The sequence below is a fragment of the Camelus bactrianus genome, chromosome 16 (genome assembly GCF_048773025.1).
Source record: "Camelus bactrianus isolate YW-2024 breed Bactrian camel chromosome 16, ASM4877302v1, whole genome shotgun sequence".
NCBI lineage: Eukaryota > Metazoa > Chordata > Mammalia > Artiodactyla > Camelidae > Camelus > Camelus bactrianus.
In genome coordinates, this window is record NC_133554.1 from 37,883,236 (window position 1) to 37,909,328 (window position 26,093).

The window sequence follows — 26,093 nt, forward strand, 5'->3', positions numbered from 1 at the left end:
ACAATAGAAAAAGATCGATGAAACCAAAAGCTGGTTCTTTGAGAAGATCAATAAAATTGAAAAACCTTGGCCCCTTTTCACTCCCTCCTCTCTGGAGATGGCCTGCACTCTGTCTGTGCAGTGTGTACCTACTTTTACTTTAACCTGAGCACCCAATTCCCACACCTCTTTCCTTGCCTTTATCTTGCTTTACACTCTATGCAGTATGTATCTCTCTAAATAAATCTACTTTTACTCAAAGGAAAGAAAAAGAAAGAAAGAAAGAAAGAAAGAAAGAAAGAAAGAAAGAAAGAAAGAAAGAAAGAAAGAAAGAAAGAAAGAAAGAAAGAAAGAAAGAAAGAAAGAAAGAAAGAAAGAAAGACCTTTAGCCACAATAATCAGCAAAAAAAAAAAAGAGAAGACAGAAGTGAGCAAGACAGGGATGAGGGCACTAACACCCCTACAGATTCTATAGCTATTAAGGGGATAATAAGGGAATTCATCTTTATACCAATGAATTTGACAACTAAGATGAAATGAACAAATTTCCTGACAGACACAAACCACCAAAGCTCACTAAAGAAGAAACAGATAACCTGAATGGCCCTCTATTAAAGAAATAGAATCTAAAGTTTACAATCGTCCCACAGAGAAAATTTCAAGCCCAAGTAGCTTCGTTGGTGAATTCTCCCATGTTTAAGGAAGATATACCAATTCTTGACAAACTCTTCCAGAGAATTAAAAAGGAGTGAATACTCCCCAACCTATTGCACGAGGCCTGTATGACCCTGATACTAAATTCAGACATTACGAGAAAAACAGCAACAACAAAAACAAAAAACTAGACACCCACATCCCTCGCGGCAAATATCCCTCTTAACAAAATTTTAGCAGCATGGTCATGGGTATGATGACAGCAATTCTAAGAGGTCAATTCTCTCCCAAATTAATCTAAAAATGTTTGTAATTCCATTAAAAATTCCAGCAGGATTTTTTTAAGTAAAATTAATTGAAGTGTAACATATATACAGAAAACCGCACCAATCATAAGTATGTAACACAATGAATTTTTGCAAAGGGAATAACTATATATAACCATGACATAGATTTAAAAAGAATATGAAAAGGAATATATGTGTGTGTGTGTGTATATACATATATATATACTATTTTAAAAATAATATATATATGCATAACTGAATCACTACGCTATATACCAAAAATTAACACAACTTTGTAAACCAACTATACTTCAATTAAAAAAAATTAAAAAATAAAAAACCAAAGCTTTACCAGCATCTCAGGAACACTGCTGCCCAACACCCGCCTCTCCCCGTAACTAGAGACTAGCCTAGCCTGTTTTGAACTCAATATAAATGGACTAAGGATGGGGTATAAAAGGAAAAATATAATTGAATAAAATAAGAGCAGTTCCTTGATGACGATGTTATGCCATGAACTAAGGGATATGATTAACTCAATTCTCTCCACCTAAGGTGTCCAGAAACCTACACAACAAGCTTCCAGAAAACAAAAACTTCTGTTGAGTCCAGCTTACAAAGTCCAGACATGTCCGAATTCCAGTGGAAGACACAATTCAGGGTCTGCTTCCATCTCCCCACCCCACCAGCTCCAAATAGAACCAAGTCCCTTTTGGAATTAAAAAGTTGTCCCACAGAATTCACAGGGATCTGAGGAGGAAGCTCAAAATACAGTGAGGTATGTGAAAACAACATGTAAAGTATTATTGAACCAAAGGCCATCACAATGGTTATTTTTTTTTAATTTTTTGTTTTATTGTTTGTTTTGAGGGGACGTAATTAGGTTTGTTGTTTGTTTGTTTGTTTTAATGGAGGTACTGGGGATTGAACCTAGGACCTCCTGCATGCTAAATATGCGCTCTACCTCTGAGCTCTCCCCCTCCCTCCCACAATGGGTGTTTTAAAGGAAAACATTTCCAAAAGATTCCAGCTTAGATTTAAAAAAAAAAAACAACTTTGAATTATTTTATTATTTTTTAATGTGGAATATTTAATAAGACGTAAGAAGTATTTTGATTTGTGGGAAAAGATGAGCCCCAAAGTGTACTGTTAAGTGCCATGGTTTGTGTCTATTACTTATTTAAGTGTTAAACTTCAGATTACGTGTGATAAACCATGTATGGTGCAGCACTATTGATTTTCCCGCATTAGCTGCTGAATTAAATGTGCATTACTCCAGGGTTGGTCACCACGAGGGAAGCTTAAAAAGTTTTGAAGGGGAGTAAGGGAAAACCATTAAACTCTGGAGGCCCCATCTCCAGTTGATCTCTATCACCCTAGGGGAGGTTTACTGCCATTCGGTCGCCTGTACATCCTTGTCTTAATGCTTCCTCTAATGGTACCTAATGGCAGCTTGGCTACATCATTTGCTTGATAAAGAAACAGCTGCCTTCTCCAATCGTGTGTCAGCTGTGTGTATCCCATATAAAATACAAAATTCCTTGGTGAGCCTTTTTTTGTTTGTTTCATGTTTTTATGAGCTCACTCATTTGTCTATTTAATCAGTGAATATTTATGGAGTTCTAGATATTTAGCTAGTTATAATCTTTATCACCAAATTACAATACTTGTCTCTGTGATCAGTACCGGGAAATGAATTATTACCCACTTGTTGTCCTTGGAGACTGTTAAGCTATTGGGAGCTCTGGTTTGAATTCCCACCTCCATTACCTTCCAGCGGGGTAACCTTGGTCAAGTCATTTTTCAGAAATAATTGAGCTTTTTCGGGATTTGCAGATACTAACTACTTTATGTAAAATAGATAAAAAGCAAGGTCCCACCGTATAGCACAGGGAACTATATTCAATACCTTGCAATAGCCTATAATGAAAAATAATATGTAAAGGAATATGTACGTAACTGAATCACTATGCTGTACACCAGAAACTAACACATGGTAAACCAACTATACTTCAATTAAAAAAATTTTTAATTAAAAAAAGAAATAACTGAGCTTTTGTTATAGCCCAGTAGATGATCAATATGTATAAACATAATATATATATTTGAAGCAAATGATATTTAACGTGCAGAGAGTTAAAAGTTTGGTATGGAGAATTATTAAATCAATGCAACAAATTATTTATTAGAATTTTCTGTATATTCTCATAGATTTTTTCCTTTGTCTTTCAAATTAAAAATATGACCCAGAGTGCATTTAGGTCTTGTTTAAATTAGTTTTACCTCACACTCTGTGATCTTTCGAGCTTCAAAGTTTCACTATCTTCAGCTCTTGAATGTTTTCCACCCTTGATTCTTTGACTGTTTCTCCTATTTTATCAGTTCTTTGCTCTCCTTTTGGGATTCCTATTACAGGTCCCTTGAGCCACAATTCCAAAATCCTAAAAGAAAAAAATCTTTGAGAACCAAACATTTTTTCATGAGCTACAAAGCTTCTTCAGCAGTAAACCCTGACCTGACATGAGACTGTTCGTCGCCCTTACTTCCTCAGTGTTTTACTGCAGAGATGTATTATTTCTGATTACTGAGTGCTGACCTAGACCCCTCGAGCGGTGTATGCAATATCGGTATATGCACCACGTCCTCTCTTTAAAATCCCCCAAATGCTGAATCCAGAAGCAGATCTGACTCCAAGGGTTTTAAATAAAGGACTGTTGGCCTGTGTGTCTATCTGGAACCTCCTGAATCGGTCCTCCATGCCATTCTTGATTTTGTAATTTTCATGTCAATCCTCTGAGTTCTAGGTGAATTTCTTCAGTTTGTCTTCACTAAATTTTTCGCCAGCTCTGCCTCCATAAGGTTTTTCATTTGGTGTTTGTAGTTCCTTCTCCGTGAAAATATTTCCTGATCTCAAAGGGATCCCTCCTTAGGACTTCTTGCTCTGTGTTGGCCAACGTTCCCTTCAGTTTGGCTGGAAAAGGACGTGAAGCAGAAACTCTGTGAGCCAGAGCCTTTTCACATGCCGGAAACAGAAACCCAGCTGGAAGTGGCTTCAGGGAAAGGGGGACTTTTTGGAAAGACACTGGGGAAGCTGACAGACTGAAGGCAGAGTCTCACGAACCAGGAAGTCTCTGGGGACCTGGGAGAGAGACTGGAACCAGGGGCTTCATGCTGCCAGGTCATTCTCAATCCCTCTCCTTCCTAAACCTCACTGGTTTCATTTTCTCCTACTGCAGTTGGATTTTTGCCCCATGGTTACAAACATGAACACTAGTAACACCAAATTCATACCCTTTCATCTGTATGAAACCCAAGAGGCAATACAATTCCTCTCTTCTGGCCACAGGAAACATTTTAGGGATAGGCTTATTGGTCTAGCCTGGGTCTCATTCCCAGACCTGTGTCTATCGGATGAGGCTAATTATCAAGAGAGGTGGGGGAGGGATGCTGAGCAGATTAAACAATAACACCCACTTCATAGGTTAAATTTACTTCAAATTGGAGAATTTCTCCAGATTCTCCAGGGTGGTCCTTTTCTTTGGATTTGCAGCATCTTTTCATAGATACAGTGATGTCTCTCCCTTTCGTCGTTTGAGAAAGCCCCACTGCCCTGCCGGGTGCAGCTGTCTGCTCAGAGAGAAGCCCTGCTGTGCAGGCTTCCTGCCTGTCATGTCTGCCTGTCCTCACCCTCCGTGGCAGGAGAGGAGAGGGATTCTGTCAGAGTTAGCCTAGCCCCAATTCCAGAGGCATTTCAACGGCACCTTTCATGATGGGTCTGTTAGGTTTCTGTTTGTTACAAGCAATCCAAACCCTACTCAAACTGGCTTACAAAATAAAAAGGATTTATTGAGCCCCATAACTGGGAAAGTCCACCACTAGGGGGTGGCTGGATGTGATACCACCAGGGCTTCAGCTTTGGTTCTCGGGATTTTCCTGAGTTGGATTCATCTTACTCCCGTATAGCAAGAAGGCTGCACAATTCTAAGCCTCACCTGACCCCATCCAGAGAAAGACAGGTGGTCTCTTCTGGTAGGTACCTCTCAAGCAGGAGGATATAGCTTCCAGCAAACTTCTCTTTACATCTAATTGGCTCCAGTTGGTTACCAACTCCTTTGTGAGCCCATCTCCATGTCCAGGGAATTGGTGTGTGTTAATTGACAGGGTTAATTGACAGGGGAATACAAATCCCCTTAGGCCAAACAGGTTAATGCCTGGCACTGGGCATGAGATCAGTTCTTCTCGAAGCACACGTCTACGTAAGGGAAGATGGGAAGTTGAATCAAAGCGGGGCTGCTGCTAGGAAGGAGGAAATGGGTGCTGGGTAGGAAACACATAAAAAGCACACTACCTGGTTTCCATGTCCCGGATGCATGTCCTCGCCATTTTAAACTCTGCTGGAAATTCCCCGTGAGAATCTGGGAAGGGATAAATTCAACATACCAAATGGTTAATGTTTCTGATTGCAAGGGCTTAGGAGAGCCGGGTTAATTCTGATTTCTTACAAAAGCATGTATTACTTTTGTAATTAAAAATTCCAATAAAAATGCAAAACAAACAAACAAAAAAAACCCCTAAATACCTGCAGCAAAAGCAGATTGTCTACACACGTTCCTATTTTATCCCCAAACACTTAAGAGACCACCCAGCTCAAACCTCTAATCTTATAGATAAGGAAACTGAAACCCAAAGGGGAATGTGGCTGCCCAAGGTCACACCGTGGCTACAGCTGGTTGTAAAGTCATTTAAACCTTCCCAGCTCTTTTTCTGAGATCCATGTGGGATGGTCAATTTCGTGTGTCAACTTGGCTAGGTCGTGGTACCCAGATATTGCTCAAACATTATTCCAGAAGTTTCTGTGAAGGTATTTTTTAGATGAGATTAACATTTACAGTAGTAGACTTTGAGTAAAGCAGATTACCATGACGTGGGTGGGTCTCATCCAATCAGCAAAAGCGCTTGATTGAAGAAAGACCAACTTCCCCAGAAGAGGAGGGACCACACTGGGCTCAAGCTGCAACCCTTTCCTGGGTCTCTAGCCTCCTATCCTGCAGATTTTGGACTCACCAGCCTCCACAATCTTGTGAGCCAATTCCTTAAAATAAATCCCTCTCTCGATGTACAATCATACCTCATTTTATTGCATTTTGTTTTACGGTGCCTTGTAGATATTATTATTATTATTATTACTACTACTACTACTACTACTACTACTACTACTACTACTACTACTACTACTACTACTACTACTACTACTACTACTACTACTACTACTACTACTACTACTACTACTTTACAAATTGAAGGTTTGTAGCAACATGTTTCATGAGGAATAATGAGTGTGCTGTTCTGCAGCTGAGTGTGAGAAAAGTGGTTCCTTGCAACGGAGTCAACTTCTGGTGAAGACGCTGTGAAGGTTGTTGAAATGACAACAAAGAATTTAGAATATTACATAAACTTCATTAACAAAGCAACAGCAGGGTTGAAGAGGATTGACTCCAATTTTGAAAGAAGTTCTATGGAGGTAAAATGCTGTCAAATAGCGTAGCATGTTACAGAGAAATCGTTCATGAAAGGAAGAGTCAATCGATAAAGCAAACTTCATCGTTGCCTGATTTCAAATTACTACTGACACCCTAACACTCAACAACCACCATGCTGATCAGTCAGCAGCCAAGAACATCAAGGCAAGACCCTCCACCAGCAAAAATATTACTGAAGGCTCAGATGATGGTTAGCATTTTTTAGCAATAAAGTATTTTTTTTACAGTTTTTTTAAATTGATGTATAGTTGATTTACAATGTTGTATTACTTTCTGGTGTACAGCACAGTGATTCAGTCATATATATATATACACACATATAAATATTCTTTTTCTTTACAGGTTACTACAAGCCACTGAATACAATTCCTTGTGCTATACAGTAGGACCTTGTTTAATTATTCTGTACATAGTAATAGCAATAAAGCATTTTTAAATTAAGGTATCTACTTTGCTTTTTGAAGACATAATGCTATTGCACACTTAATAGACTACAGTATAGTGCAAACATAACTTGTATATGCACTGGGAAACCAAAAAATCCATGTGACATGCTTCATCACGATATTCACTTTATTGCAGTGGTCTGGAACCAAATCTGAAATCTCTCTGAGGTCTGCCTGTATATACACATCCTATTGGCTTTGTTTAGCTGGAGAATCTGACAGATATACCATCCTAACTTCCCCTAAGTTCCAACCAGCTCTTTATCCTAACCTTGAACCCAAATTTTTAAGAATTTTAAGAAATAATATTCTAAAAGAGCCATTGCTCGGCAATGGGTATCGAATCAGTAATAACCAGTTTCAAGTTGGTGATGAGTTGATGGAGTGCACAGAGATAATGCTGTTAGGGGTTTTCCCAACTGTACCGAGGATGTAACACCAGGAAACAGACTTACCCTGAGAAAGTCAGGGTCAGGTTAACCATCAACAAGGACACTTTCCTCCCTGCTATGTCCCATCCTGCTTGGGATAATTTATCCATGTGGTCAGGATATGTATCTGCCTGTGCCACCAGGCTCCCTGTTGTTGCCCCATGGGCTGCCCACATCCATTCCCCCTAATTTCCTTTGGGGGGCATTATCCCTTCCTGATTGTGGCTGGGTAATTGTGGTGACGCTCTCACATGGGAGCTCAAGGGGCCGGATCTGCCTCTCCTGACTCCAATTCAGCCGCAGCAAGAGCATATGACTTTAGCTCAGCCAACTGGGGACTCTGAATCTTGAGCAAATGACACAAGACTAAGAAAGGAAGGTTGTTGCCCTCCATCGTAGCCAAGGCGGAAGAGGCATCACTATTTTGAACTAGCTCCTCTGGTTATGAGACAGTTTCTGGACTTTCTGTGAACCCCATCCAGCTTCTTGGCCCTCCAGAGGGCTCTTGGTCCGTGATATTTCCAAGTCCAACTCTCAGACTCCCATGAATTCTGACAGCCCCTGTGAGCCTTTACTTGAGTTATCCTAAACTGGCTTCTGTGATGGACAACCAAGACCCCTGACCAGTATAGATACTTAGGTACTGTTTTTGGCTCTTCATCTAACTTAGTGATAAGTCATTTCACTCCTGGGAGCCTGTTTTCTCATGCATAAAATTAGGGAGGAAGACTAGATCTGTGTTCGGCAAATATTTTTCAGCCACAGAAAACTTTGTGCAAACAAACTTGTCCTGATAGGAGCAAATAAATCATAAAACTGATCAAGGCAGCACTGCTCTGGCTAAAGAGTTTCAAAACTCCAGAACTCTGTCCTCTTGGCTCTTTCTCAAAAGCACCCCACTGTGACTTCTGCTCTAATATCGTAATGGGAAAGGATTACACTTCCCTTCTCTCATTGCAACAAAACTCAGCCTGGGTTGACTTCATTAACCCAGGGAGGGGTCGTACCCTCAGCTTCTCATTGACAAAGATTTGTTTCCTCTTGAAGAAATGTGCTAAGCACATGCTCGTGAAATGTTTAAACACACACACACGCACGCACACACAGAGTCAATCAATTCAGCTGCCAAGATTTAAGAGCACTATTGTGGAGAAGGCACAACAAAAACACAAAAGCAAACAACTAAAAGTATTGGAGTGGGGATGTCATGCCACTCTTTCGAAAGCATTTGTGAACATATGTCTTGTCCACTTTAGATGATCTTATTAGGTCTTTGAGGGATAGAATTGAGACGTCGTTTGTGATAAATACATAAATTACTAGTTTTTGTGGGTAAAACAAAAGTAGTGTAACTTCCACCATTAAGATCTGGTGTATCTAATATCATGTGAGAAACTCAACACTCTCCCTCCCCTTGGTCTGTTGTACCAGGTACTATGCTAAGGATTTGCACACCCAGTCTTGTTTATTCTCAAACAAGTCTCTGAGGACGTATCATTTATGAATCTTGTTTTATAGCTGAGGCCACTGAGGCTCAGAGAGGTTAAGTAACTTACCTAAGCTCACACAGCTAGTAAGTAGCCACTAACTGCATGGCTTCAAAGCTCTTGTTTTTTTAAATATGATACTCTACTCATCTAGGTAATGCTATGCATCTGGGTCTTTTAACATGTGGAATAAGTTGACTCTGTGTTTGTGGTCATTCAGCTTTCTGATCTAGATATGCCTCAAAGGGGAGACCTGAAATTCATTGCTGAAGAAGCACCAGAAACCTCCTGACACCTCTCTTGGGTCCCAAATGCCTTTGCGGGGACACCAGCCGAGTCAGTTCTTACAAGGAGCAATCCGTTTAACCCTGGGCAGTCTTCTTACCTTCAGTCAGTTGAAATTTCCTCTGGTGATGCAAACTAATTTTAACAAGCCATAATTAGGGAATGGAATTTGCAACTAAGAAAGAGCTTTTGTGAAAATGAATCTTCTGAATCTCTTTGTTACTTCACATATGTCATCAGTGACTGAAGGGAATCGTGGGAATCTGGAATATAGGACATGAAGATACTATGACCTTGTCCAAACACTCCGAATTTTTATTCTTGCTTATCGACCAGTTGGTCTGTGCTCACTGTTACTGCTTCTAATACTGATGGTTCTCTGTAGGTAATCCAAAGAGTATTCATCCCAGTGGAGTTCAGCAATGTTTGCATATCTGTGTTTTATCATTAAATAGGACACATCTAGGTGCTGGTCCTGAATATGCCATTATGTAACTGAATGACCTTGGATAAGTCACATAAACCCATTGGGCCTTACTTTCTGTATCTCAAAAATGAGAGCTTTAGATGAAATCCTCTGCACTTAACTTTAATTCTAATTTTGCTGTTTGCTTAAAATCATCCAAGGGCCATGCAATCCCAAACATATCCAGCAGAGGTCAGAAGAAGTCACTGAAAGCTCTGAGGTCTCCATTAATCCCAGTTATCGGGGTAAATACAGTTTTAAGGGAGTCGCTATTCTCTGTGTTACTTGTCTAATTTTTAAGTTTGGGCCAGGGATAAAGGCAGGTATTTTTTCTTGAAAGATTAAAGCTGAGATGTATTGTCTTCTTTGGGCGTCTTTGTCAAATGTAAACCACTTCCAAGCTAGGGAGCAAAGGTAAATTGCCTGACAGAAGGTGATAGAAAGTGACAGGGACAGGTGTAGACTTAGACTCCATGTAAACAGTAAACCTGCTACAGATAATTCCATTCCATTTGAAATCTTTCCTTATAACAAAAGATTCCCAATCTACTTAATGACCAGTTTACTTTGAAAAATATTTACTTTAGCAAGACTTTCTTTTCCCCTCCAGCTTTATTGAGATATAATTGACAGATAACATTGTGTAAGTTTAAGACGTACAATTTAATGAACTGATATATGCATATTGTGTGAAATGACTACCACAAAAAGGTTAGTTAACGCATCCATCGCCTCTCATAGTTAGAGTTTGAAAAACTCTTGCCACAGTGGGGTTGGACCAATATTTCTCTCAATTTTTCTGAGTCCATCAGAAAAATTATTTGGGAAATACACCGTTACAGAGATGGAGACTTCCCATAAATATTGAAATATGGTAAGCATTGTTTTTTAGGCAGAAATCGAAGACTGGTTTAAATGTGGATTGAAGTGAAGGAACTGGGAATTAAAGAAAGCCCCACGGCCAGGTCAAACCCATCCTAGGGTTTTAAAGAAAAGGTAGAATTTGGTAGTTAAAGATTTGAGCTCTGGGTAAAACGGTCCTACCTTTGAACCCTGGTAAAATTACTTAATCTCCCTAGAGATAAACTCCTCAGTTGACTTATCTGTAAAGTGAAGATAGTGAGAAAGGCTCCTAGGATTGTTGTGAAGATTAAATGAGATTAATACTTGTAAAGAGTTTTAGCAAAGCACCTGCCACATACCAAAGGCCGAGGTTTGAGGTTTGCAACGGGCCTCCAGTTCCTAAGCTCAGCCATAAGCTGTTCCTCCCAGGGCTCTACCTTTGGCCTCTGGGCCTTTATTTTTTATCTGATACAGCACTTAATTTTTCTCTAATGCAGCACTCAATTTGCTGATTGTCATAGTTATTTTTCCCCTGCTAGGACAAGCTCTGCCAGATCAAGGCCTGTGCCCATCCCTCCCACCTGCACAGACCCACGGGCTAGCCAGGGAGGGTGAACTGCGTTATGAGAGCCAAGAGCACGTGGACCAAGAAGAGCAGGGAGACCAGGGTCTGTCCTGCAGGAGGGAGAAGCTTGTCATGCGGTGCTTCTAGGATAAGGCGGCCTATGAGCAGGGCAGCCGGAGGTGGGCTCCTGAGGTCAGAGGGGGACGAGCACGGAGTGTGATGGATCAGAACACTCCAGATCAGATATGATGTGCATCGCCTGGCAGAGACAGGGGTCAAGCAGGGAAGGGCAGAGACAGGACCTGCTACAATCTGCCTGCCTTCCAGAGACCATTCCAAAGACCCAAGCCAGATGCCAAGGGACCTCCCAATCACTCATCTTCAAAACTGAAGATTAAAAGGAGGACACTTGTAAAGATAACCCCCACCCCCCGCAAAAAAAAATCAATTTAAAAAAAAGGAAAAAAATAGAAAAAAAAATAGCAGGACGGTTGTTTCCTTATGCTGACCATAGCTCAGAACTCCCTGCAAAAGGTTTAAACTCTTAGGGTTTCTGTTACAATGAAACAAAAGTGGAAGGAAGTATTGATTCAAAGAGAAACTTTCTACTTCCGTCTGAAGATGACTGGATCCTGATTCTGACTCGATCTGGCCTAGACCCAGCCAAGCTCTGTGCTCCTCTGGCCTCAATTTTGGTGCCTGTGACAGAGCTCTGGGGTGATGGCAGCAAGCCCCCACCTCGCGTGAGTGTAGTTTGTGACTGCTGGTCTGTGATGCATAAGAGACACGCTGCTGTCAGTGTGATTTAAGATTTTTTTTTTAACTTTTATTGGGGGCGGGTATTTGGTTTATTTATTTATTTTTAGAGGAAGTACTGGGGATTGAAACCAGGACCTTGTGCATGCTAAGCATGAACTCTACCACTTGAGCTATATACTCCCCCCCCGGATGTTTTTATAAAACCAAAAAAAGACACCTCACACCTGGTAGGATGAAAACTATCCAAAAAAACCCAAAAAACAAGCCCAAAAAACAGAAAATAACAAGTGTTGGTAAGGATGTGGAGAAAATGGAATTCTTGTGCACTGTTGGTGGGAATGTAAAGCGGTGCAGACGTTGTGGAAAACAGTATGGAGGGTCCTTAAAAAATTAAAAACAGAACTACCACATGATCCAGCAATTCCACTTGAGGGTATATATCTGGAAGAACTGAAAGCAGGGTCTTGAAGAGATATTTGTGCACCCATGTTCATAGCAGCATTATTTACAGTAGCCAAAATGTGTCCATCTATGGATGAATGGAAAAACAAAATATGGTAGATGCACACAATGAAGTATTATTCAGTCCTGAAAAGGCAGGAAATTCTGACATACGTTACAACAGGGATGAAATTTGAGAACATTATGCTAAATGAAATAAGCCAGTTACAAAAGGACAAATATCATATAATTATATGAAGTACTTAGGATGGTTTAACTCATAGAAACTGAAAGTAGAATGGTGGTGGCCAGGGGCGGGGGTGCTGGAGTGATGAGGAGTTACTACTGAAAGGCTGGAGTTTCAATCTTACAAGATAAAAGGAGTTGTGTGGATGGATGGTGGTGTTGGTGGCCCAACAATACATGAATATACTTAACACCACTAAACTTCGAACTGAAAAGTGGTTAAGATGGTCAATTTTATTTTATGTATATTTTTTTACAATGAAAAAAATCGGAAAAAATAATCAAAAAGAAAATACCTAGAATATATCATTGGAAAATCTTTTGGGGAAAGTGTTAATAGTAAACATTGAACATGTGCAGATCGTGCTTATAATACCCCTAGTAATAGCTGCCACTTATTTAGGGAAAACATATGGAGTGAAACTGAGCAGGACCCTTCCTAGGGACAGACACCCTCCCTCCATGTCCCCAACCTCTTGTTTGTAGAAAAGATTTAGCCTCCCAGGCCTTCACCAGACTTCCAAATAGCAAATCTAATCAGGGAAGTGAGAAACCGCAGAAACAAAGGAAAACAGTCAAGCAAGACAAAATCATAATAGTTTAGCCATAAAACAAGGCCATGGACTTTTAGTTCCTCCTCAAGGGCTACAAATAATACCCTGAGCCGTATCCTTGGAGTTGTTTTGCGGATACTGAAACCCCTACCAGGTGGAGGAAGTTCACTGCATGCCGACCACCAGTACCCAGACCCCAGACTCATTTGGAACCAGAAAGCTGATTGAGATTCCCCAAAACATGACCTTGTTACCACACCATCAACCAGTCAAAGAACTGTCCTACGAGCTGATCATATACCCTGTGACCCTTTCCCTCACACTGTCTTTAAAAACTCTCCCCCGAAAGTCATTGGGGACCTTGGGTCTTTTGAGCATCATTCTCCTTGCTTGGTACCCTGCAATAAACGCTGTACTTTCTTTCACCCCAACCCAGTGTCAGTAGATTGGCCTTTGCTACGCTTCAGGCAAGCAGACCCAAGAGTGGTTCTGTAACAGGAGCACCATAAGGGCAATAATTTTGTCCCTCCCATTTTACAGACAAGAAGAATGAGCCGTTGGGAGAATGAAGCAATTTGCCTGAACACAGACAGCTAGTAGATAATGGGTCCCACATGGGCCTAGCTGCAAAGCTAGTGCTCTTAAACTCCTTCTGGGTCTCTTCTCTCAAAGGAATTCCTTGTTGCTCATCCTGTTCCAGCAGCCTCAGTTTCCTCCGGCAGTCCTGTCTCAGGACCTTTGCAGGGGCTGCTCTTGCCACTGAATGCCATTCTGCCAATGCTCCTCACTCCATCACTTCCTTCAGGTCTCTGCTCACCTGTCACCTTATTACTGAGGCTTCCCCCAATGTACGGAACTGGTACACCCCCTCTCCCTGCGCCCTTCCCTCTCTCTTTCTTGTTCCTCTTTACCCCTTACTGGTTTGATTGTTTTTTGCCTGTCTCCCCTATGGGGACAGAAATCATGTGGTCAGAGGATTTTTTTGTCTATGGCTGTATCTCCTGCATCAATGAATGAGCAAATGAATGAGTGACGGGCGGAGCAGAGCCGGGGTGATCTAGATACCAAGACTGGAGGAAAAGCCACCTCCAAACCCGAATTCTTCTTACCACTGATTTAACTGCACAGCAGAGCCTGCTTCTAGAAGCAGTTCAGCAGTCCGGCATGATTCCACCCTCCCTCCCTCTTCCCCATTCCACTCTTTATCAGAAGGTTGACTTACTCTCCTCCCTCCTTCCCCCTCCCACAGTAAACACCTCCCCGTTGGACCTTTTCTGGTCATTGTCTGGATCCCAAAGTACTAAAGATTAGTCTAACTGGGGATGGAAGTGAGGTTTTCTAGGGTTGTGGGGTTGAGTGGTAAGGAAAGAAATCTGCAAACACTCCCTGTTTTGTCCCTGAAATCCTACCATGATGTCTTCCCTCCGGCTAATTGATTCTAGCAAGAATAAACTTCCTTTTGGCTGGTTGACCAGAGTTGGCTTTTTAAGACTGGCTCAGATCTCCTTGCCTGCACCCCCACTCTGCACCCCATCCTACTCCAGATGAGCGCTAGTGTGGTCACAGCTCTTTGCTTACTTATCACACCTTTGATATCTCCTCTACTCCAGACTGTAGGGCTTGCCTTTCTTCTTGGTGGGACAGGAGGGAAGGGGACAGGGCACAGCCACTCAAGGAACAAGAGCAATTTAACACCAAAATGGTGGAAGATTCAACTCCTGGTTGGCCTTAAGAATTAAGAGGTTTGACTTCTAGTAAACCTTGAGCTTCGTTATATGCTCACTGTAACAGCGTGATAAATAACATGCCTGCAGGTGCCATGACAGTCCCAAGGCTAACCACAAAAGGCCAAAGAATGGGCAGTGGCCCAATTCCTGGGAATCCCAGCCCCTTCCCCAGGGTAGCTGGAATGGTCCCACCTGTAGGCGTGTGAAGCTACTGAGCCCATAAAAACTGGCAACACCATGCCTAGAGGCTCTTTTCGCTCCCTCCCTCCTCTTCAAAGACTCTGTCTGCCCGCACTCTGTCTATGGAATGTGTACCTACTTTTCCTTTCACTTGAGCACCCAGTTCCCAAACCTTTTTCCTTGCCTTTCTCTTGCCTTACACTCTATGCAGTATGTATCTCTCTAAATAAATCTACCTTTACTCAACTGTGGCTCGCACTTGAATTCTTTCCTGTGCGAAGCCAAGGACCCAAACCTGGCGGGGCACGTCCCAGGGGCTCAACTGAGACCTGGGAAATGGCCCTCCTCACGCCTCTCATCCATTTTCCTGCATCACTGGGACCCCAGAGCCATCACAGCTTCAGGCAGATGGCAGGTTCTCAAAGGAATGTTTGTAGCAGAAATAAAAGAGGAGATGGAAAGGTAACCAAAGTGAAAGGTGAGACCTCACATTTTGAGAGCCACATTGTAAATTAGCACTGTGGGTGTTTTCCTCTGTCTTCTATAGCTACCAACGCCACTGCTGGCCCAGGGTCCCTGAGGTCACTGAGGTTTATTTAGGATAAATATCTGATGCAAGACAAATGGTGCTTTACCTGCGAAACCACTGTTGCTGATAGCAGGTGGCCCTGGTTAGTTCCAAACTAGCCCACGGGGCAAAGACACAGCATCCAGGGCCTCTCCCTTCTTCCTTCCTGCAGCCCAGTAGCTGACCATTTTCCCCAGGCTAACTAGGCAGTGGGCCGTGGGGTGGGGAGTTAGAGTTAATAGAGGCAGGGATGGCAGGGAAGCCCTGAGGGTGGGTGAGCCCAAGCCCTGAGGGTGCATGAGCCCTGGAAGCCCCGATTGGAGATTGACGGCTCATCTTGCCCTCTGGCCCCCTGGGAGGGATAGGGCCCTGGCTGGGAATTTTCCGGAATGGCCAAAAGGCTGAGAATGTGCAGCCTCAGTCACACCCGCAAAGAACTAGGGTAACTCTGTTGCTATTCTCCCACTTTTTGTTTTCACCCCACCTGCAGAACTGGTACACCTTCATTCTGGGCCCCACCAAACTGAGCGGCTAGCAGTGACCCAGTGACCATTCCCTCCTCGAGCAGCTCCCTCCCCGGGTGGACTTCCACTCTGATGCCTGGTCTGGGTGGGGCCCCTGGGGGCAGCTTTAGGCACTACCTACACTTTGAGAACCAACTTTCCCAAACTTGCCAGGCATCCCCAGAGGTTCTGGTGAGGTAGATCTGGGGACACCCTGAAATCTACTTTGGAAGCGCCCCAGAGGATTCATAAAATAGCCAATGAAAACCAAACTCTTTAGTGCCAGGTCCCTTTCTACCTGTTGGGCCTAATTTCCTGAGCCTGAGCACTGTGAGCTCTGCCTACAGTGCCCTTTCTCACTCTCAGCATCCGTTTGGGAGCTCTCCATCCACTGAGTCATCCAAGGCTGCGTTTCCAGCCCGGGAAGCCCTTTTCCATCACCCCCGTCGCCCCTGCATAGTTAGGTGTGTCCTCTTCTGCAACCACAGCTCTGTGTGTTTCCCACTTGGAGCCTGGGGCAGATGCTCTGTAGGTTGCACCCAAAGCCCTTTGGACCCTCTCTTCCCTTTGTTTACTCCCTCATTGAAAAGGAGCCGTCTCACCTCTCTTGTGGCTGGGGGATATGGGACACAGTTCTGGTCAATGCTGAATGAACATAAGCCCACAGAGGATTTCTGGAAAGCCTCAGCTTTCCCCACCCCAGACCACACCTTTTCTTCTTGCCTGGCTGCAGTGTCTGGATCTGATATTTTGGCACTGGAGGGAAAGGCCAAGGGAATTGGAACCTTCAACTATTGCACACAGGGGCAGCTGGGCCACCAGCAACAACCCACTTCCAGACTGCTTATGGGGGTAGGGCGTGGTCAACCCTTATTATGAATAAACCAACCTTTATTTATGGATAAACTAATAGTTGGTCTTTCTTTTATTCTAAGTAGAATTGTTACTGAGGCTGTTGCCCTAGAATCTTACCTCGGCCCCTCCCTTGAATGGAAAACAATTACTCTTATCTAAATTTCAGGAGGAAGCTGCAAAGAGAAAAAACAAGAACCAACTAAGCCCAAGAAGATGGAAAGCTCTGACTTCCAGTAGACCTTGAACCTCATTATTTGCTCCTTATAATATATAAGTTAAATGACACTCCCACCAGCGCCATGACAGTTGACAATCGCCATGACAACTGGAAAAGCCCATTCAAGGACTGAAAAGGACTGTTGCATCAGTTCCGGATCCAAACCACACCCCTGTTCTTTGATAGGTCATGAATATTCCTCCTCCTCTTTCCAATTCCCTCCCTTTTACCTCAACCCTTCTATAGATTTGGTGTCTCCACCCTAATTGGGTTGGGAAGTTGATTTGAGAACTAGGTTCCTGCTTCTCCATTCTTTGGCCATTGAATAAAGCTGATGCCGTTCCAGTCTCAGCATTGGTTTCTTTATTGGCTGTGTGAATCTGATCAGAAAAAGAACCTCCCTGGTGGAGACAAGGGGTCCTGGCACAGGCTAGGATGCCAGCGCGAGTCCAGTCAACCAATATGGTAACAGAATGAGTTCCCTACATGATACACAGCTTAAGGTGCTGGTTAAGCCCTGCTTTCCCTGGGACAGCCTTAGCTCATACCTGTTTTCTGGGTGAAATTACTAAATTGCACCCCTTTGACTCTCATAAGGGTTCTGGTTTGAGTAAATTACCTTTGCGTTTTTCTTTTAATTTAGTTTTTTTATTTTAGTATAGTCAGTTACAATGGGCCCATTTCTAGTGTACAGCATAAGGTCCCAGTTATACACACATATATACATACATTCATTTTCATATTGCATTTTTCTTTTTGTATTAGATGTATTTTATTCCAACTTTTATTGAACTTTAATGTGAAGCTTTGTAAGTTTTAATTAATCTACCCTACATCCCTCAAATGAAAATAAGAACCATGGTCATTGTATGGCAGCTAAATCTTGGGAAAATGATATTCGACTGAGAGCTCATGAAATGTTGACCACCACTGGTGAGATCAGTGTCGTCGGCCCCAGAGAAAAAAGGTGAACTACCTGATAGATATTTAAGACTCTTGGCTTGAACTTGAAGATTCACAAATGTTTTCTTATCTGATCTCACTTTAATATCAGAGTTCAACAGTAAAACTTCCTGTTTTAAATGATCACTCTTATCTCATATCCTCCTGTATTTTGCTAGACTGACCTCGTAGAGGGCAGGGACCTTTGCTCGTCAAGTGTCATGCTGCCACAGACTCAGTGCTCAGAGAACCTTGGTAGGACGAACCGAATTCCTCTGATGATTTCTTAGGGATTCTGAGCCTCTCAGATTACATCGATGTCTTCAATTTATTGCAAGGCACTTAGGATCAGAAAAAGGTTTTCTTGGTAAGCATGTCTGCAGAAGCCCAAGTGCTCCCCACAAATAATTGGATTTGTAACTGGACTGGATTCCTAAGTTTTCCCCATCACCAAAAATCTGATTCCATGAAACCCCCATGAACATCACCCCAAATACCACCGAGGGCAGTAGCACTGATCTTTTAAAGACCCCCTGCCTTTAAATAGCAGAGACACTGACTGTCCCACAAAAAGTAGAATAACCTGATGGTCTGGTAGGGGGGTCTCACGATCACACCACAGTAGGGGGGTTCTAGGAGATGACAATCCAGTTATCTTATCAACAAGTCATGGGAAGCTACTCATTGTCTGTGAGTTGCTGATTGGTACAGTTAATCAGTATTACTCACCAACCTAAATTCCTTTCAATGGCTTCCTGTTGTGTCTAGGATAAAGTCCCAGGATTCAAGTTTCTAGCATGCTGCAGGAGCCCTAAATGACCTATCCCATCCCTTCAGGCTGATCCTCACCAAGTCCACCCTCCTTGCGTTTTCTCGTAAGGCCCATGCTCTCATACCTTCACGATGGTCCCTCTGCTTGGATACCTTTCCTTCACCTAATTCCTACTCACCCATCAGAAGCCACCTCCTCTGGGAGGCCATCCCAGGTTGAAGAGAGGTGAGCAACAACCCCTAACCAGATAGAGAAATCAGAATGCCCCCAAATAAGGGGTTGGACAAACACACTATTGTACTACCATAAAATGAAAAAAAATGAAGATGTGAGTTTTCTTATTTCTCTATTAAGTAGTTTAAAATAATCACATTACGTTCATGGCCAAATATTCAGGAATGTACAGTGAGGAAAAGCCTTCCTCTTCCTCATGGCTTCAGTCCTCCCTGAAGCCCCTACTGCTGTCAGTTTCTTGGGTGGTCTTCCAGAGATGTTCCATGTATACATAGGTATATAAAAGTCGAAGGAAGAGGGGTAGGAGGGTGGACATGAAATCCGTTTAAGACACGGATCCTGCTCCTGAGAAACTCACATCTTCCTTGGGAAGATAAGCCAGCCCCAACTCGTTAGCTAGTAGCATGAAGCGGCGTGTGGGAACCTGATGGTCCTCGCTCAAGGCCACTTAGAGTCAGGATTTAAGCCCCAATCCTGGGCTGATTTGATAAGCCCTTCCCTATCCATAGGTAAAGAAGATTGCACCCGTAAGTAGAAGACATACTTCCTAGATCCAGTCCTTGTGAATAGCTTGAATACACATGTATCAAGCCTTGTTTTGTGGAGTTCCAGCTCTTGGGTTTTTAAAGCTGGGATATATCTGAGCCTGGGGTTGGAAACCAGGAGTGGCATGGAGCGATAAAATTAACCATCCATTAAGCTTTCTTGCTTGAGCTATAGTTACAAGTTACTACAGGAAAAACAAACAAAAATACTCCACTAAACTGAAGCACTGTGATGAAACTCAGGCTAGGAGAACAAGAATGATGTAGAAATGAGGCGTCTTCTGATCGGCATCTCCATCTAGACCACCTGACAGATGAGGAAACCCAGGGAGGTGAAGTGACTTGCCTAAGGTCACTGGGTTAGTTTTGATAAAATGAAGATTAAAGAATGTGGTTCTCAGTCTGAGTTAAGGGCACTTTCCACAGCTCGGTCTCCCCTGACACAAAAGAACAATGTGACTAGGTTAATATCCTTCCCTGAGACGCAATGTGGGTCCCCTTCTCTTACATCAAGTGGGAACTGATAAGAAAGTTAGACTTGGAAGGACAGGTCAGGGACTCAATTACTGTGTGACTGTCATAGTTCCCAGCTAGAAATCATAGGCACAGAATGACTGAATTAAGCAGCAAATGTCTCAGAAGGTTAATGGGCAGCTCACACAACCAGCCCAAGAACTAGGCTCAAAGCTACACAGGTAGGGACATGTCCCCAAATGGAACTTCCATGTGTGCCAGGGTAAGTTCTGTCACCCCACGGCGCCAGGAATCCAGACCAGCTGCATTCTCTATCACTAAAAGTGGACGTTCTCTGGGGTCCCTGCTTGCCCAGGCCACACCAGCACCCCCATCAAAGTCCAGCACAGGCCCTCTGATTGGTGAGCCTGGACCATATGCCCAGGCTCTATTTGCAAAGGGGACTCTGGAAAAGAGAAAATCCAGTATTTTCAATTTCTGTAGCCGGAGGTGGGTGATTCCTCTTAATAAAACCATAAAGAAGAGAGTCCTCCAAACATAAGAAATGCTGCTGGGTGTCAGAGAGAGAGAAATGTCTTCTAGCTACTGGAACTAGAGCCCATGGAAGACAGGATGGGGTCTGGAGCTGGCTGGGGAGAGCAGAGCCCTCAGCAGGGAGAGGGGACAGGCGGGTCTAGGCAATATGTACAGTTTGACTTCATGGTGCAGGAACGTGGTATTCGAGGCATAACTCCACTGTCCCAATGCCCCAGGACAAGGGTTGCCAAATGCAAGTCACATGCCTGGGGAAATTGCAAACACAGGAAGGGAAATTGAGCAATCCCAAGGAGAAATGAAGTTGAAACATGTTCCAGGAGGAAGGGAAGGTTCATTTCTCCCCACCTTGCTTGAGAGATCATCCGAGGTGGGAGGAGGAAGAAAAGAGGCTGAAGCATGTTAAACGCGTACTGTCTTTGAATGCCAGGCGGGCACTGGACTGTAGTTGACATAATCTCCTGTAATAATGCAGAAAAGAATCAACCTGGAGGAAGAAAGGGAAAAGGTACAATCTTGATAAATTGGGGTGGAGGTCAGGGAAAGACCGCTTTCCACTTGTCACACCCTCCTGGCCACTCTCCCCGCTGGAAAGTCTCTCTTGGGAGGAGGAGGTGGGTTTGCGGGCTGAGGAGGGCTGCCTAAGCCCCGCCTCCTGCTCTCCTTCGTGTGGGGTATCCCACCAGCTGGCCAGCTGCAAGCACAGCTGGAAAGGAGCCAGCCCTGCAGCCAGGCTCAGGGCTTTCAGAACTTCTTATGGCCAGGCAGGGGGGTTCTAATTAGGACATTGGTCATTGTCCAGTTCACCTAAATCTGTAGCCTCCATCCTGGCTTCTTCAGCAATGAAGGTGACATTGCAATCAACACCTGCTTGACTCCTTCACGTCTCAGTAGTTCAGAACTCAGCCCTAGACAAGGGATGCACTTTACTAGCCTGCCTCCCTAAAGCCCACAAGTAATTTCTGATAGCATTAACACAGATTTTTGTCAACTATTAAAGGATTCACTTTTGAATCATCCTAGGAAGCAGGGTTCTTCACTTGAGGTCCAGAGATGGGCTTCAGAGAGTTTATCATTTACGTATTCATTCAATAAATGTTTATTAAGCGTCTTCTAGGCATCGAGGATACAGTGGGAAAGTGAAAGTCCCTGACCTTGTGGAGCTCTTATTTTAGTAGGCACAGACAGACAATAAACAAATAATAAACAAGATACATCAATTTCAGACTTGGTCAGTTCTCTGGAATTCAATTTATACAGAGTCACAGAAATTCACTGATAGTATTGAAAGAAGTCTTTCAACTTGGTTCTCATTACTGGACCACAATGCCAGCAGAAGGCACTTCAAATTAAAATTCTGAACTATATATTTCTAATTGCCCTTCAAGTGGCACAACTATAGCTCATTTTCTGTATATCAGTGTCAGTATAGAGTGTTAAAATAATTTGGTAGATGGTAACATTAAGTATAGGCTGCCATTATTGTAAGCCAGGGCACCAGACCCTGCAGATTGACTAATCTAATACCAATTCCCAACTCCCTTCTCCTTGGCCTCCTCCACTATAGAGTCGGGGAAGGGGGAGGGAATACTCACTCTCCCAGACTTTCCTGCAGCTAAGAGTACCACATGACATAGTTCTGGCCAATACAGAAGCTGAAGGATTCTGGGAGCTTCTGGGAAAACTGCTTCCTTGAGAAATGGAACCACAGCTGCTGGCGCTACTCCCATCCATCCTCATTCCTGCCTTGAATGAGGCCACGATGCTTAGAATGGTGGTGGCTATCTCGGGGGTAGGAGGCAGTACATAGGTCCCAAAGCTAGTTTGTCACAGAGGGTGGAGGAAAATGACAGAAATTCGCCTGGGGTCTGGTTGACGAATACCAGCATCATCTCCAGTTCTTATTTTGCCAGGAAACACATTCATTTCTTTAACAATAAATCAGGTTTTAAGTGACTGGTAGCCTGAAGCATTTCTGCCTGATGCTCTCCGTTTTGGTACTTCTTTATTCTTGAACGTAGAAGAGCTGTCAAAAAGTGGAAAGGGCTTAGGTCTCTCTCAAGCCCTGAGAGTCCCTGGGGTGGGTGTCTTGGTTACACAGGATTTTTCCATTGCCCGGGATGCTTCCTGTTTCTAAGTGGTAGGAGGAATCCTGATTACACCTCAAATGACCATGTGCACCTGTTTTTCAGCCTCACTCTGGGCGGCTCTGTTTCCTACTTCTGAGCACTCTTCCTGATACTTTTGAATGACTTCAAGCACTTGGTGTTCCATGTGTAGGACCCCACATCACTCATTTCATTGAAAACACTTTTGCTGGAGACCAGAATTACTAGATGATACTAAAATGATTTCAACTAGGACCCACTCAGAATGCCTTGTGAATGCTCTAATATTCCTAGGTATTTTCATCTTTCCTGCTTAACATAAAGGAAGGTGTTTATCTACACAAAATTCATATTACTGTAATTACCAATTTCCCACTCAAGAAATATTCTTAATGGTAAGAGAAAGAACATTGATATACCCAGTTAAATATTTGCCTAATTAGACAAGAAGCTAAAAAACCTGACAGTCCAGGTCAGTATCACACACCAGATAATCCTAATTAGATTGCAGTTGCCAAATAAACTTACCTGAATTAAATGTTCAATTGCTGATCCATTTAGGGTGGTTTTGCTCTATCTCAGTATCTCCCCAAATTCTTAGGCTCTGCTTCCCGATCCAGGTAAACTCTTTGGTTGGCAGCTAGCTTTGACCCAAGATACTACACTGGTAGTATCTTGGTTGAAACTCGTGATCCATGGCCTGAATCTCACACACAGGTGTGTTTTGTTGAGGCTGTGCTGTGTTTTAGGAAAACTAGCACACATTTCTGGTTAAACAGAGCAGATGGATTACAAGAGATTTTATCTTCCTCCAGAGATACAACTAAAACATTAGTAAAGGAATAAAAACAAAAACAAAACAAAAACCCTTAGGACAAAGAGGAGAGAAGACATAAGAAATTTCAAGATGTTTTGGAGAAGCAAGTTGAGTGAAGAAAGGTCTAACAGGGCAGAGGAAACTAGAAACCAAAGGGGATATTGCAGAGGGGACATTGGTGAAAATCAGGTGATTTTCCCCACTACCACAAATCATGCAGTGCAGTTTCCCACATTTGGGGAAATCGCAGGGGTCAGCATATCCAGAGTGCAATGGATGAGCCTCGCCCTGGGAAAACCACACTTGTCATCATCGTATTTCCCCTACCAGGTAAGAATCCAATGAAACCTTTAATGCCTCATTCTTAAATATAAGCAGGGAAACAGTGCACACCAGACATTTATGAGATACTTCAGATATAAAGGAGAAAAAACTAACTGAGAAAAAAATAGGAAAAAAGAACTCTGAGAAAATGAACACAATATAGAAAAGAGGAAAACAACTTAAATTTTTAATTAAAATCTCAGCTAGTTAAGGGAAGACCTTACAATGGTACAATGAGATTAGGAAGCACCAAAAAAGGAATGATTGGTGAACAAGTAAAAGTTCTTGAAAATTAACTGTATGATGGAAGAAAGAAAAGAGTCCAAACATAAGTGGAAGTAAAACCAAGAAAATCTTCCAGAAAGAAAACTAGATGACAAAGAGGAAAGAAAAGATGCTTAAGAGACCAGTCCAAATATCCCAAAGCTCCTTCTGTCCCCTGAAGGGCACTGGGACACACGGACCTTTCCAGCCCTCCTGAAAACTGGACCATTTAGAGCCATGGTGGCCGTGTGTTACAGTGGTAAGAGGGCAGCAGCAGTGACCGGAGGCCCTAGAAGCCAGTTCCAATTACAGAGATCACATTCTAAGCCTCATTTTAAGAATTATTAAATAATAATTTAAATATTATCAGTTTATTTTTTCATAGAGGTACTATATTAATATTCAAAAGACTCAAAGTGAAAAGTCTCCTTCCCACCCCCTAGCCCTCCAGCTCCTACCTGGATCCCATTCCCCCAGTTTCCAGTAATATTTTCTTATAAGCCACATTCTCTCCAAATGCCATTAGGCTTGCGTGAACGGTCTATTCAAGGTAACTTGAGCTTTCACAAAATCTCCTCAAAGTCCCAGCTCTGCCCGCTGCCTTGTTCCAAATCCACTTCCACAGGTTTAGATAGTTGTTCTAGCAGCACCCTCCCCTAACCAAAATCTGTATTCGTGACCTACCGTTGCATAATAAATTAACCCCAAACTTTGCAGCTTAAAAAATTAGTAAATATTCATTAGATCACAAACTTGCAGTGAGTCAGGAATTTGGGCACATCTTAGCTGGCAGTTCTGTCTCTGGGTCTCTCAAAAAGCTGCGGTCCAATGTCAGCTGGGCCACAGTCATCTGAAAGCTTGACTTGGGGCTGGGGATCCTCTTCCAAGATGGGTCACTCCCATGGCTGTTGGCAGGAGGCCTCCGTTCCTCTCCACCCAGATTTCTCCATAGGGCAGCTTAAGTGTTCTCATGCCATATTTAAGAGTGAACAAGACAAAATCCACAAGGTCTTATGCCCTAGCCTTGGCAGTCACAGATCATCATTTCAGCAATGTCCTGTTGGTATCACTAAGGAGTCAGCCCAAAGTAGCCCGTGCAGGATGTGACTACCAGGAGGCAAGAATCTGGGGGGTCTTGGAGCCTGACAACCGCACCTTCCCCAGAAGCAAACAATGTCACTAGTCTCTTAGGTGCCCTTTCAGAGAGATTTTATTCAGAAACAAGCAATTACACATCTATGTATTCTTTGCTTCCCTCTTGTACACAAATGATGGAATGCTACATACACCGTTCTGCACCTTGCATTTTTCACTTAAAAATACATCGTGGTGATCATTCCAGAAGGTTTTAGTGCATGCTTAATTCTTTTTAGCATCTGCAGTGTCCCACTATATGAATGAAGCACAATTAATTAAACCAGTCCACCACTGTGGGGTGGATAGGCTGTTTGGAATCTTTTTTTTTTTTGAGTAGAATCTGGCTCACATATTTCTAGTCATACAACTTTAGGCAAGTTACTTAACTTCTTTAAACTTGAGTTACATCATTTGTAAAACTGATTTAAAAAGTCCCTCCTTCACACCTCACAGGCTCTCTTGGGAAGAATTAAATGAGATCAGGATGTAAAGCAAGTAGCACAGTCCCCACTGGGCAGTGCTTGTTTGGTGTTTGTTCTCCTCTTTTCACTGTTAATGACTCCCCAGAGCCTGTCCCCGCCTGGGGGAAGGGCTTTCCTACATCCAGTCTCACTGGTATCAGGCTTTACCTCCCGGTTCAGCAACGGGGAGGCTTCAACCCGAGAAAGGATGGCAGGTTCCTCCCCAAAGGAGCCTGTGGAGGGGCTCTGACTGCTTCTCATGCCCTCCTGTTGTCACACATCCGCCACAGGGCCAGACTGGGCTGTTTGCCTTCCCTGACACTGACCTAGTTGGCAAGGACTGCAGAGCAAAGTCAGGCCCCAGGCCTGGCACATCCTAGGGAGATTACCACAGAGCAAACATGAGTTTGCTGGCTGGGTGGATTCCAGGCAACAGGGAGATAAACGG

At 43.1% G+C, this 26,093-nt stretch overlaps 1 long non-coding RNA gene and 1 other non-coding gene across 2 annotated transcripts; both read right to left on the reverse strand.

Annotated features, from left to right (window-relative positions):
* Positions 1 to 392: 392 nt before the first annotated feature.
* Positions 393 to 25,121, reverse strand: LOC141573626 (uncharacterized). Its single transcript, XR_012499534.1, has 3 exons — positions 23,171 to 25,121; positions 5,269 to 5,335; positions 393 to 3,891 (listed from the first exon to the last, which is right to left on the reverse strand). It is a non-coding gene; the product is annotated as an uncharacterized LOC141573626 (long non-coding RNA).
* Positions 23,635 to 23,797, reverse strand: LOC123617810 (U1 spliceosomal RNA). The gene has a single exon (XR_006726070.1). It is a non-coding gene; the product is annotated as a U1 spliceosomal RNA (small nuclear RNA).
* Positions 25,122 to 26,093: the final 972 nt, after the last annotated feature.